Raw genomic sequence first — 13,555 nt, 5'->3', positions numbered from 1 at the left:
GGAGAGAGAGAAATGAGGGAAACCATGCACAAGAGTGCAAGATTACTCAGCAATTTTATTGCAGAAAAGGTATTGATACAGTCGTATCTCCATTTTTTGATACAGCAAATATAAAGAGTGGCTGAAAATATGCCTTACATTAATATGTTGCTATTTACATTGTCAGTGTATCAGAGCATTCACCATTATAAAAGCACAGAAACAAAAGCTGCATTTTAAAGTATCTTGATGTAATTCTCTAGCCACAAGCTAATACGTTAGCCCCAAGCTATCACACTGGCCACAAGTTAAAATGCTAGTCACCATCTATAACAATACATTATGTTGTGACACAGTTCGATATATGTTGTATATGTTGCTGACTATGTATTGTATGGTTACATCCTTACATCTGACACCAAAATCTTTCTCTGTGTGGAATAAATTTCCCTTTTGGCTGTTCGAACAGTCCCTTACTGTCTTCAACTGTAAACCAAATGCTGAATTTGATTAGCATTTAAATAAAGAAACAAGAAAAGTAAACGAACAAGAAACCAAGAAAAAACGTGTATTTCTGTGCATTGTGGATTATTGAGGATAAGAGCGCCTGCTAAAGGCCATAAATGTAAATGTAGAAGTAGAAGAGGAGGTATTTTATTATGATTTGAAATGATCGTTGTTCCTACAGCTTAGTTTTGTGGGAAGAAACAAGATCTCTAAAGTTTTGCTTCATTTTCGCTTGACATCAAAATAAATGAAAAAAATAGAAGTGCAGGTTTAAAAGTGACAATACAACATGTACATCAACATGTAAAGGAAAGTAATAACTGAGCGATAAGCAGGCAAAAAAACACTTTTTAAGATGCTCTAGATAAGAATGCACGTAAATGCCATAAATGTAAATTTTCCACATTCTCAGCGCACTCCAGGCTATCCCTAACCCTCCCACAGAGCACTGATTCAAGCCTCCCACTCACTTGTACACCTTCTGGAGCTCTTTTTTCTTTTCCTCTCCATTTCATTCTCCAGTAAGTCTGGGTATCGTGATGCTCTGACACTCTCTGTCCATCAGCGAGATGCAAATCATTTCCACCTGCTTGATACTTGTCAGCGTATCAAGCCCTGCATGCATATGAATGGAGGAGCAGCAGCTAGCCCTGACTGTCCTGAGCACCATTGATTACTCCATCCAGCAGTGTTTGTAGGGAGATGCCTGTAATTATGGAGCCGTTGCTCCTGCCCTGTTCTCAGCATGCTGCTGCTGCTCATGTAAATTGTAAATTGATTTTGCAGCTTGCCTCCCTTTCTTAAGGAATTAGGGGGTTCAAGCCGGTCCATCATTGATTGAAGTCAGATTGCAATTTATTATTGCTGTCAGCAACAAGACTTCTCAAGGAGAAAACTTCAAGCGCGGGGGGGGGGCGTTGGGTTGTGGATTTTAAGGATATAAGGCATCTCCACCACTCTTAAAGCAGGCCAAACCAACCAAGAGACACATGAGTCGTGTCTTAATTTGAGCACAGTATACAGAATGAAGCCTAAAGTTAAGTAATAATAATTACTGTATTCATGTTGTACTTTTCATACAGTCATGTGCAAAAGTTGGTGCCCCTGGTCAGATTACATGTTTACTTGCAGAATTCAACATATTGTAAAACAAAAAACACAGTTAATATTTTGTTTTGTTTTTTCCAGTGTTATAAGCTCAGCAAAAAAATACACTAATATTAGCAGAAAATGTGATTTTTAAATTTTAGAGAATGTGTTGACTTATTTTCACTTCTAAAATCAACATAACGTGTCGTTTGACCCCTGGTTCAAACTTGTGTGGCTGTAAATAAAGATGCTGTTCTCCACAGTATATTTGAAGAAAATAGTGTAATTAAAAATGTGTTTACCAAAATTAAAAAGGTAAAAGAAAAAATATGCATTAAAATGGAAAGAAAATGAAAATAAACATAAAATAATTCATAACACTAAAGTGCAAATAATTGACAGTTTTGAGTGTGGAAGTCATGGCTAGGTAGTATAACTCCCTGACTGGGAACCTTAACTGCTGCGTCCTGACAGTTAATTGTTCCCAGCTGTTGTGGCCTGGGGAACAAAGGCACTTTTGAAAAGGTGATCTGTTGATTGGGGCACCAGTCTGCCTTTCTTTAATGGGATGTGGATCACAGGAAAGGTGGCATCTGTGTAGAGCGCGCCTGCTCAAGCGCACACGGGCTAATGCACACACTGTAACAACAGTCAACCATCTGTGTGTATGTGTATGTTTAGGTTGGGTGTTTGTGTTTCAGAATACAAAAATGGAGGGAAAACAGTGGACAGACTTTCGGTTAGTAAGGAATAGGCTGGCTTTGTGAGTCTCCAGGACTGGAGAGGGTCTGAGTGGTTACCATAACACACTCAATAGATTTCAACAGTAACTGTCTGATGTTTGATATTTGAAGTTTTCTTTTTTTTACCTTTGCCCTGATATGACTAATTAGCATTGTGCAAATGGTTTACCCTTTGTCATCACACACTTGTTTTGTTAAGTAATCTTAAATTAGCCCTCCTTCTTTAGTTTCTTATACTACATGACATACTGTTATCAATAAAAATAGACAAAACTGGTAACATAGCTGAAAACAGTAGTAGCAGCCATATTTAAGCTTGAATTTTGAGCTCCTTCACATGCTGGATGAGTAACTTTACCATTAGGCTAAACAGCAAATTACAAAACACACGTGCACAGCTCAAAAACTCCTCTATCCTAAACCACAAGCCTGTAAAAATGCATTAAACATTAGATTGGTCTTATGCTTAGTGTTGTGTTTCAAATGTGTAAGGCAGTAATAGCTACTGAAACAAACATATTTAATGACTAAACATTGTTTTTAGTTATTAAAAGGTTTTTCTACCATTTACCACTACCATTAGAATTTACTTTTCTTTGCAAATCTGACTTGGATTAATGATTAAGTCACAAATCTTTAGGATAAAATGTCTTTGCAAATGTATTTGCAATCAAATTTTCCAGCCCCTGTAACAACACAGTTTGACAAAAATATGTAATAATTATGGTATGCAGTGTAAACAGTGTTAATTCTTTGATTACTTGTGTGCTAATTGTTTTATGTGTATAAAACCTTGTACAAATGGTTTGGAATTTTGGTCTAATTTGACTGTGAATTAAAGAAAAGCAGACTTTCTAAGTGAAGAGGCTCATAGTCACCGCATGACGTAACATCTTTAAACGGGCATGGCAACTCTGCTGTCAGTGAGTCAGCCTGTAGACGTGGCTGTGTTTTGATGGAAGAGCTGGGCGAGACAGAGCAGAGCAGGGAGAAAACAGAGAGCATGAGTGAGTAAGCACGGCCAGGCACGCAATGATACAGAAGCACAGGCATGCACAGATGACACACACTATTCCTCCACAGCATAAATATTTAAGGCAGACTGTCAGTGAAGCCTCACTCTGTCTTCTCCTTATCTGCTAGTCCTCAGGGGTGGGTGTGAGGCAAAGAGTGGGGGACTTTGGGTAGAGAGAGTCAGACGGTCAAACCGAAATGAAGGCTGACTCTCTGTTAGCTTTAACATTTCAGGCCTGAGTATGGACTGCAGATGCTCCTGACATGGCTGAGCCCTGCATTGGATGTGAAAGGTACTAAGGTCAAACTGTTTGGAAGTAGGGGTATAAAAATGTATCCATCTGAAGGTGATGATTCAGCTGCATCAGTTTCGCAATGTTAGAACCAATTTTAATTAATTATAATAATGTTTAGAAAGGCATGACTTGGCCACACAGTGACACACAGCTTTATTGATGCAAAGCACTTCTCCTCCTAGGCATCAAAACCTCTAATGCCGCCCCCTTGTGGAGCATTTTCAGCTTGCTAAATGTGAGTCAGTCAGTCACTCACTCAGTTAGTTAGCTAAAACCAGGCACCTGAGGTGTTTCTCGTCTAAAAAGAAAAGAAATGTATTGTTTTTTTCTTTTTTCTTTTTTCTGCTCCTATGTAAATAGTTCTTCTGGTCACATTAATGCATATTTTGCTAAAACCGCAAGACAATTGAAAGTCACTGTCATTTCAAATGGACTGCAGTTGCAGTATTAAGGCAGCATATAACCAAGGCCACATGAGACAAGTAACTGCAGGCTAGTATGTGTAGATACCAAGAGAACATGCAAAAATAGGAACAGAAAGATTACAAAGAGTAGATACACCTTTAGCAAACATTAATCAGATTATTTAAATTACCTGTAACTTCTTTCTGCCCTTGCCTCAGCTAAGAAACCAGAAAACAGACAAAAACATATACAACTATATGTATTCAGACAAATACAAATTAACATATTAAAATAATTCTCAATTATAAGAAAATAGTCAGATCCAGTCAGGGTAAAATTTGAAATTTTGCACTGAATCGTTTTCTAAAGAATGCCAGTTGATTTTTTGTGAGGTCAGAGATTTATACCCTGATTTAGCAGACAAGCAATTCAAATTCAACTACACTTTCTAAGACCTCTCAGATGGTTAGATAAGATAAATCTGGAAATTTATGTCACTTCAATTGAGACTTTATTGGGACAGGCAGTCAAAACTGTCTACAAATACATTTTCACTTCCAATTGAAATGTTTTTTGGAAACATTTGTATGCTCATACTGCCTTGTCAGCATATGAGTACATCCTGACAGCATTTCTAAAATCCCTGTATTTTGCTTCAGTTCGACGTCAACTTCTGCCTCCTTGCTCTGACAGACATACTTGTTAGTGGATTATTTGGTAATATTGTAATTCATTATTTGGTAATGTGGGGCAGCGCATTGAGGTATTCCAAATAAAACAGAGACAAATTGCAAAAACCACAAGACGTCACATTCATTTCAAATAGACTGCATTGCAATATTGCAGTGGTAAAGTGGCTTATAACCAAGGCTACATGAGGCAAGTAAAACAGGCTTGTGCCTGTAACTACATCAGAAAATATGCAAAAATGGGAACAAAAAGACTGCAAATAGAAGGTACACCTTTCGAAGTCACTTTCACCTTTTAAAAAACATCAATCAGATCAGGTAAAGAAGAAACCAAACATGATCAGGTAAAGAAGAAACCAAATCTGCTTTGAGCTTTTCACTCCGCTGAATAACTGTCTGGGTTCCTTGCTGTGGCAATGGCAGAGATAAGTTACAAGCACTTTAGATAATCTGACTGATGTTTGTAAAGGTGAAAGAGACTTCAAAGCTACTGCTGCAAGTTTTTTCAGCTTGTGTTTTTAGAAATTTGCATCCATTTTATTTGGATGGCCTCAGTGCACCTCCCACACTACAAAATAATGAATTACAATATCACAAAATAATCCAGTAAGGAGTGTACAATTTCCGTCAGAGTAAGCAGGCGGAAGCTGAATTTGGCAAATGAACTGAAGAACAGATTTGCGAAAGAGAGCTGAAGTGGTGTTAGAGAGTAGACGTGTTCTGTCGTTTCTGTTGCTGCAGAGTCAGTCGAGCTGGCTGTGTGCATGTGACCTCATTCCGAGCCCAGTGCACCAGAGCTGTATTGTGTAACTCCTCCAGCTTAGATAGCGGAGGGATTCGAATCAAGTTGAGAGGCTTGAAACTGAAACTGAAACCAGAGAAAGAAAGAGAACACGGCTGGTCAGTCCAGGTGTCCATGCACAGTATAGTGTGTGTGCCTGAATGGGAAATGGAGCTCTGGGAAAATAGCCAGTGAAACAGTAGATCTGCAGCTTACTTTCCTCAGCGTTCTCACGCAGAGCCCATGGGACGAGCAGGAGCCCGAGGGTTCCGCTGCCCACAGCCACATCAGTATGCTGCAGGATCAACACTACGAGCCTTTGATATAGACCCCCAAACAAGCACATAAAATAAACCGTCGCTGAGGAGATGTGAAAGACCTACATTTGCTCGATCTGTGGTCTTGTGAAGCACAGTGAAGTGCTGTCCTTGAGAGCACTGAGATATGGTTAAATCAAGTGGCACCATCTGTGACAACTCCAAAACCAATTATGTGCCATAACATCTGCACCGCCACAGATCCATAATAAAAACTGCCCACAACTCCTGTAATTAACCCTGAGTGCTGCCTCCATGCCCATAATCCTGTCCTTCCCTTCTCTGCAGATCCTGTATGGTGTGTTTGGCCTACAGTGCAGCCCCAGTTCAGGGTCAGGCCCTTCGACTGGAAGAGAGTGGCCGGGTGTTGGTGAGATTCCATAGCCTCGGAGTCAGGAGAGCGAGGCTCATAAAGATAGACAGTCAGCTGAGCATTGGCCATCAGCTGCAAGATGACAGACAGAGCAGCATACAGGCTGTAAAAGCATCAGGGCTCTTCACACAAACCTGAAGGTCAGTAGAAGCTCACACTTGTTCTCTCTTTCTCTCTCTCTCTCTTTCTTTGTATGTACATACATACACACACACACACACACACACACACATATATATATATATACTCTCTATACACTCTCTCTCTTTCTCTTTTCCTCTCTCCTATTCTCTCTTTTTTCCATAGCTCCATTTCTTCCCCCTACATCCATAGAATACAAAAGAAATACAAGATCCTGTTCCATTAATGATGTGTAGAATCATTTTAAGATCCCTCATGTTTTTTATGGAAGGATGTTGTTTATTATCATCGAATGTACACTATTTATTGATAGTTTGCTGTAACAGGGCTGTCAACCACCTCTGACCTCGTGGCAGTTGTGAATGCTGCCCTCTGAGTTTTACTGCATTTGGTGCTTTAAAGGTGATACTAAGGACACAATGCAGAAGAGATGAATGAGAAGAAACATCTCACTTTTGATTACGTTACCACTTTGTGCACGGACTGATTCATTATGTGCTTATTAGTGTGCAAGTTGTCAAGACCGCATTTCACATTTCCATGTTTTGAATTCCTTTCTGCTTTCAGTGCTTTTCAAAGGATGCACAAGGCTTTCCTCCCTCTCTGTCGACAATGAGAAAGCTATACATGTTTCATTTTTGAGTGAGCTACGGAGGAACTGCCGTGCTGCACCTTAATGAAAATGTATGTAAAGCTTTGACAAAGATCAGGTGAACAGAATAGAAGCCTGCAAATATACATATTCTGAATGGGTCTGTTCTGCTGGGATTTCCCTTTCTTACTTTTAAAGAGGGTGTTTTAAAATGTTCAAGGCTATCACTTGGCCTTATGTCTGTGGCTCAAAGGCCTCTGCCTATTGTAAAACCTGGGCAGAACTGAGCTCTTTGCAAACAATGAGAGGATTGCTTTTGCTTTGTAAACACTGTGATTCTGTCACATACCTCTGTAGCCCACTGGATGATTCTCCAATAGTCCAGGCCTTGGCTTGAATGAGGAGTATTATGGCACATGACTTTTAAGTTGACTCTCCCTCTCTCTTACTCTGTCTCTGTCTGTCTCTTTTTCTCCTGCCTTTCTCCCTCTACATGTTTCTCTCTGTAAAGGGCCATTAAGCTATCAGGGACAAGGCCTGTGAGAAGGGAAACACTGTCCAGAGCCGATGGATTCCTGGGAGCTGGGGGAGGATGGAGGGAGGGCAGTGGGATGGGGTGATGAGGGACAGACACAGGGGCACAAACACACTATCAAAGCCAGAGGAATGCAGTGTGGAGCTCCATCTGTCCTTTATACACTTAATTACAACCAGAGAGAGAGAGAGCCCCCATAGCATAGAGTCAGTTTTTGTATAATGTGTTAAGGCCATACCAGTATAAACATTTTGTTACCTTTAAAAATTTTAAAGAGCGAAAAATTCTAATGATCGATCATATTGGCCATTATAATTTAATATATAATCCAAATATTAAACAGCCATTAAGAGTTTTAGTTTAAAAGCTCTTATCATGGAAAACCAAATTCTATCAGTTTTGAAATAAAAGACTTTTGTTTTAAAGTCTTTTATTTCAAAGTCTTGTGAGTAAAATGAATTTTAAAGTTTGTTTCTCACCATGTCACAATGCACCGTGGCCCAAGTCTGTGCAGTCCATATATAGAAATTAAGCTACAAAAACAGCCCATTTTGAATGTAATGCAAGAAAATGTAGGATATGGGTCTTTGAAAGATTCTTTTACTGACTGATGTGATTATCAGTTATCAGTTGTTAAATATGACAAACAGATAACCATCAGCTTGCTATGTTTTGAACCATATGATTTAAAACATAAACAGGTCGCTTATAACAAACATTACAAGTTAAACTTACATAAAACAAACTCTCACATTGAGCACAAACAAGAGGAAGATTAAGATCAGAAGAGTTTAATGCTTCTAAAGGTTCCCCCCCCAAAAAGTTATTGCATGAACTGGTTACTTTTAATATTTTTTTAAAAAATACGTGGTGGTGATGTACTTGTAGGGAGTAAAATAAATAGTAAAAACTAATTTTTCAATTTTTGAAAAAAAAACACCTTTTTTTCCACATTTACCACTATTTTATTATTATTAATATTCCATATAAAACTTGAAAAAGACATGAGTAGGTTCACTGGTTGTTTTGGATAGGGTTGTGCACGGATACTGAGGAGGTTACTTGGTTAACCGTTCAAATCCTGAAATAATCGGTATTCAGGTACTTGAACCATTTCATCCACTTTTATGTTTTGACAGGACAATAAAATGTTATGGTTTTACTAATGTCTATTTATCTATTTATTACACTGTGCTACTCGAAAACACGAATGCCTGAATGTGACCGCGCTGCCAAGGATGTGTCATTAAGGACGTGACTGAGAAGGTAGATGTATCTTCAGCCTTTGTCTTTTGTCAGTTGAGAGCTACTAAGTATCAACAGCTGGGAAGCAATTGTCCCCGAAGCTAATTTAGACACTTTAGGCTTGTATTTTAGCAGTTTCATACAATTATCAAAACAGACAATTAAATTGTTAATCGTAAGAATTTATATGACAGTTATTCTTCAGCTGAAATTTCATGGTCATGAGAGACCTATTTCTGCTGCTGATTTGTGCTGAGGTATAGAATTATAGAGCTACAACAACTACAGCTGGCTCTTACAATAGTCTGATTGTAAAAGAAACGATCTCCTTCCTGGTAATTCTAGAGAAACCAAGTCAGAGTTGTTCACAGCGGAAGTGATTGGAACCAGCTTTAATGCTTCTAAAATTCCCTCACAGAAAGTTATTGTATGAACTGGTTACAAATATGTATCTGATGCCTGAGATGCTACAATAGTTGAGAAGGTTTTGGCCCAAAATGTATTTTTAAATACTCATGGTGGAAAGATACATGCAGGAATTAAATAGTATCCAAAGACGTGGCGGATATGACACTTTACCGCTGAAAAAACAGTCCCTAAGCAGAATGATATTTAAAGAAAACATTAGCCTTTTCAGGCCCTTTGTAATATAGAGCAGTTTAGTGGCTTCATATAAGTACATATAGCTCAGTAAGGATGTGCTGATTGTCCAAGGCATGCCTCTTTTCAGTGCTGCTGTGCTCTTCTCAGTGCTCTCAGTTGGCCTTCATACATCTTTTATTTTCTGCTCCTGGACAAAGCCATGCTCTGCCACTTGATGTTAATTCATTCTCAGGGACGTGCCTCTAAACACTGTCCAAGCCATCTGTCATCTGCCAGTGTCTTTTACTTTTGTGTTCCTATAATTTAGCATTTAGGAATGTAGAATTTCTCTCTCTTTGGGATTTTTACTAATTCGCTGTGGAATTAATAGCTTTGTATTTACATTAATCTTTTCTCCCGTTTATATTCTTAATAGTGGAGAAATTTATTTCCATTAAGTTTTTCACAGCTTGCTCTTGCCTCTTCTCGCTTTGACACATGCACACACACACACACACACACACACACACACACACACACACACACACATACCGTGTCTCCAGCAGTGACTTTTAGCCACTGCTTGTTGTTCGGTGTGATCATTAGCTGACCGGAAATTTTGGCTTTGTTCCCCCCACCTTTTTTTTTCGTGGTGTGAGTGGGAAAAACATTCAATAATTATTGATCAGTACACATACAACTTTTACTACAGCCCCTATTTAATCACAAAAGCTGATTTATTGTTGCCTCTCTGACAATCCCATTAAATTGCTGTCTAGCTAATCAAGTCCATTCACTCTCCAGGAGGACTAATCTTTTACAGGGCTAGCAGAACAAATCCCTGTGGTAACAGGATTGCTGTGGAGCCAGGAGGCTCGTTCCACAGCCTCGGCCCATAAATGGGAAACAGCGTTTACAAGAGTTTCTGATTCTCCGGCAAATCCATGAGGTGATTTGTCTTCATGACAAATACAGTCAGTATGCCCTCACAATGATTTCAGTATCCGTTGTGTAATGCCATTAACGGAAGGCATGTTTTCCTGCACATGAGGTTTGAATGAGAGCTCATTGCTTGGCCCCCTGAGCGTATACCAGTGGCACACCATGACTCTTAGAGCTAGGCGTTCAGTTCAGTTTGGTCAAAAACATGGAAAAAAAAACACCTCTACAACTATGCCAATTTCTCCTAGCACACCTGCGTGATTCTTGTGTATGTAAGTGCTATGATTCACATAGACATTTTTGGCTGTTTTAGATTAAACATTGACATTTGAAGCTCGTAAAAGACATTCCTTATTTTATTTGAAGCTTTAACAGACATTAATGAATATTTTACTGCTGACATTTTACAGTGACTCTACATAAAGATGTCCAGCTTTGAGCTCCCATGATTGTTTCACCTTTCTAACCACTGACTGAAACATGATTGAACTATGGCTTGTATTCATCATCATTGTCATATCTAGGACTTTCAGAAGACCTAGAGTGACTTTTTCTCACAAAATTAGTCCCACCCATGGTAAATCAAATCAAAACATGACTGGTTGATCCCACTGTCTGATCCTTATTATGTTGGTGGTTAATCTGAGCTGTTAGGCCTTCAGAACATCACCTCTTGTAGATGATGACCATTATTGCCACCGTTCTTTGGCCTTAGAGTGTTTGTAGAAGGATCTTTGTGAGGAGATGAATTTGAGATATGTTTAGGTTGCCACTTACTGTTTTGGTTATATGCTGTTTACCTTCTCATAAGATGTTGTGCAGAGTTATGGAGTTAGGTGTGACAAACACCCATATCTAGACCATATACATTCCTCTAGACGAGTCACACAGTTATCTGAGCTATTTGGTTGGAGGCAATGCAGGAAAACATGTTAACAAAGTCAATTTAAAAGCACCAGTGAGCACTCTTGTGTGGTTTTCTGTCAGGTTATACGTCCAGGCAATATATGTGAGCACAAACATATGTGCTAGCATTTTCATAACAGCCGTCTGTTTGAGGTAAAATAAATTGATCCCAGTGCCGCCGCTGAGGGCCCTAAACCCAACCATAATGAAATTGTACTATTAAAGCCCTCTGTTTTCTCCTCTCTGGGTATATTTGAGGGGAAGCCCAGGTTTATGAGTTTTTCATTGTGTGTGGGGCTCCATCCACTAAATGAAGTGGGAACCCAGCAGAGATGATGATGAAACCGTAGAGGTGCTCGTTGGGTTTTATGGCTTTGTGACTAATCTTGCTGTTTTTACACATTGGATCCTGGATGAAACATGAAACATGTACAAAGAAAGTAAACGAATATCCATCTCTGTCAGTAAATCTGCATGTCACTACACTTTTCTAAAGGTTTACTGTTTTTTACTGTTCACTTTTACTGTTTTACAGAAGGGGAAGCTTCAGCTGAAACATTTAGTCTAGCAAAAGTACGATTCTGTGGGTTTAACGTACTAAGTCCACTTAAAATAATTGTGAAAGAATTTTGGAAAAAGTGAAAAAAGACTAAAAAAAAGTTTAATTCTTGCAGATGGCCTATGGAATAGTGCTTGAGGATTGGACATTTCACATTAATGTGAGTCGTAAATCGTTGCACACTTTCTTTGTGTACCATGACATATCTCCAAGTAGAATGTAGTATCAGGGAGGGTCTCAGAGCTAGGTGTTTTTTTCTGGGTGATCAGTCAAAGATTTTTATAAATTATATGATGTTTGATATGACCTGGAACATGAACTAACAAGTTAAAAAAGGTCATTGTTGACTTTAAATGCATCTTCTTTTTTTTTACTTTTTTTGGCATTGTTGACTTTTAATGCATCCTCTTTTTTTAAAGTCAGGTTGTCTTTCATTGCATCTTCTTGGGTCATGATCCTCAAAAAACACCAAGCTTCCATGATGAAAGATTATAACCTGTGAATGAACATACACTTGGGGATGTGACATTATTGAATTGAGGTGCCTAAATAGGTCCATAAATGCCACTGGATTACGGATACTGTACATATTACCGCAGCTTGCTTCTTATGAGAAAAAATCCCTTATTTAGGGACAGTATAATTTCCCACTACTTGCTTCTGGTGATGATGTTGTTTGTTTTAGCTCACTAGTCATGTGATATGCCAATATTTCCAATATGCACTGTATCTCAACTCCGTGGAGATTGTTATTAAAGTTATATGTACTATGGTTGGTGCCTCTGGCTGTGAGTGTATTGCAGTATTATTACATTTGGTGTGGAATGTTTTTCAGACATTTGGAGGAACAGGGTGCTGTACTGTTGCCTAGCGATCAATGCTTGTTATAGGAAGAGCTATTGATTTCCTGCTCATTGGCATCAGATAGACAAGTGATTGTTCCTCTACTCTGTTTTAGATAGAAACATTGCCTCAACGCTTTGTCCTTATACAGCCTTATGCTGCAGTAACATGTGGCAGAGCTTTTTTGTGACCTTCTAATTCTTCTGTGAAAACATTGCAAATCTTTAAAGATGATCAATAGGCTGTGGTTAATATTTTAGTCTATTGTGTCCGTGTTCCCTTTTTGTCATACTCAACATAGCAATACAACTGAACCTCATGGTTAAATAAGACTTCACTTAGAACAATATTCGATACTTATCTCTGCAAAATAGCTTTATTTGTTTTTTTCTTGTAGGCAGCACTATAGAAAGAAAAGTTACTATTCATTAATAGTAGGAGATGAGGATTAAATGATCATCTGTTAAATTTGAAGTTAGAATCATGATCAATTTATTGGCCAAGTACTGTTTAAAAATCCCAAGTGCAGTTCTGTGCTGAAGTCCAATTTCCAGTCTGAATGGCCATTCAGTACAAGTTTATTATTTTTCAGGAGATATTTGTGAAGAGATTAGATATAACATAATACACTTGCATAAGGAAGAGGACAATCAAGGGTCAGTTCCATTTGTATTCAGTTAGTTTGATTTCGGTTTGAACAGATCAGCTAAAATTCACTCACAGTTGAGATTCACTGAAACACAAAAGCAGATTTTTGAGTGGTTATTGTACATCATCTTGTGTGCCCTAATGTTATTCACTCACCAGTAGGATTTTTGTGGCTTTTTAACATCCAATATCCATGAAAAAAACCTCTTTGCTTATGTTTTTTTAGAATTTCTGCTTATTTAAATCAACACGTGAATAAAGTAATTCAGGGTGATTTGATGTGAAATGTACTGCTCCAGAGAAACTGAGTCAGAATTGTTTGCAGCAATAGTGATGGGAACCATTACACTGAATGGTTAGAAAAATGCT

The sequence above is a fragment of the Colossoma macropomum genome, unplaced genomic scaffold (genome assembly GCF_904425465.1).
Source record: "Colossoma macropomum unplaced genomic scaffold, Colossoma_macropomum, whole genome shotgun sequence".
NCBI classification, from domain to species: domain Eukaryota; kingdom Metazoa; phylum Chordata; class Actinopteri; order Characiformes; family Serrasalmidae; genus Colossoma; species Colossoma macropomum.
Note: the sequence above shows the minus strand (reverse complement) of the source record.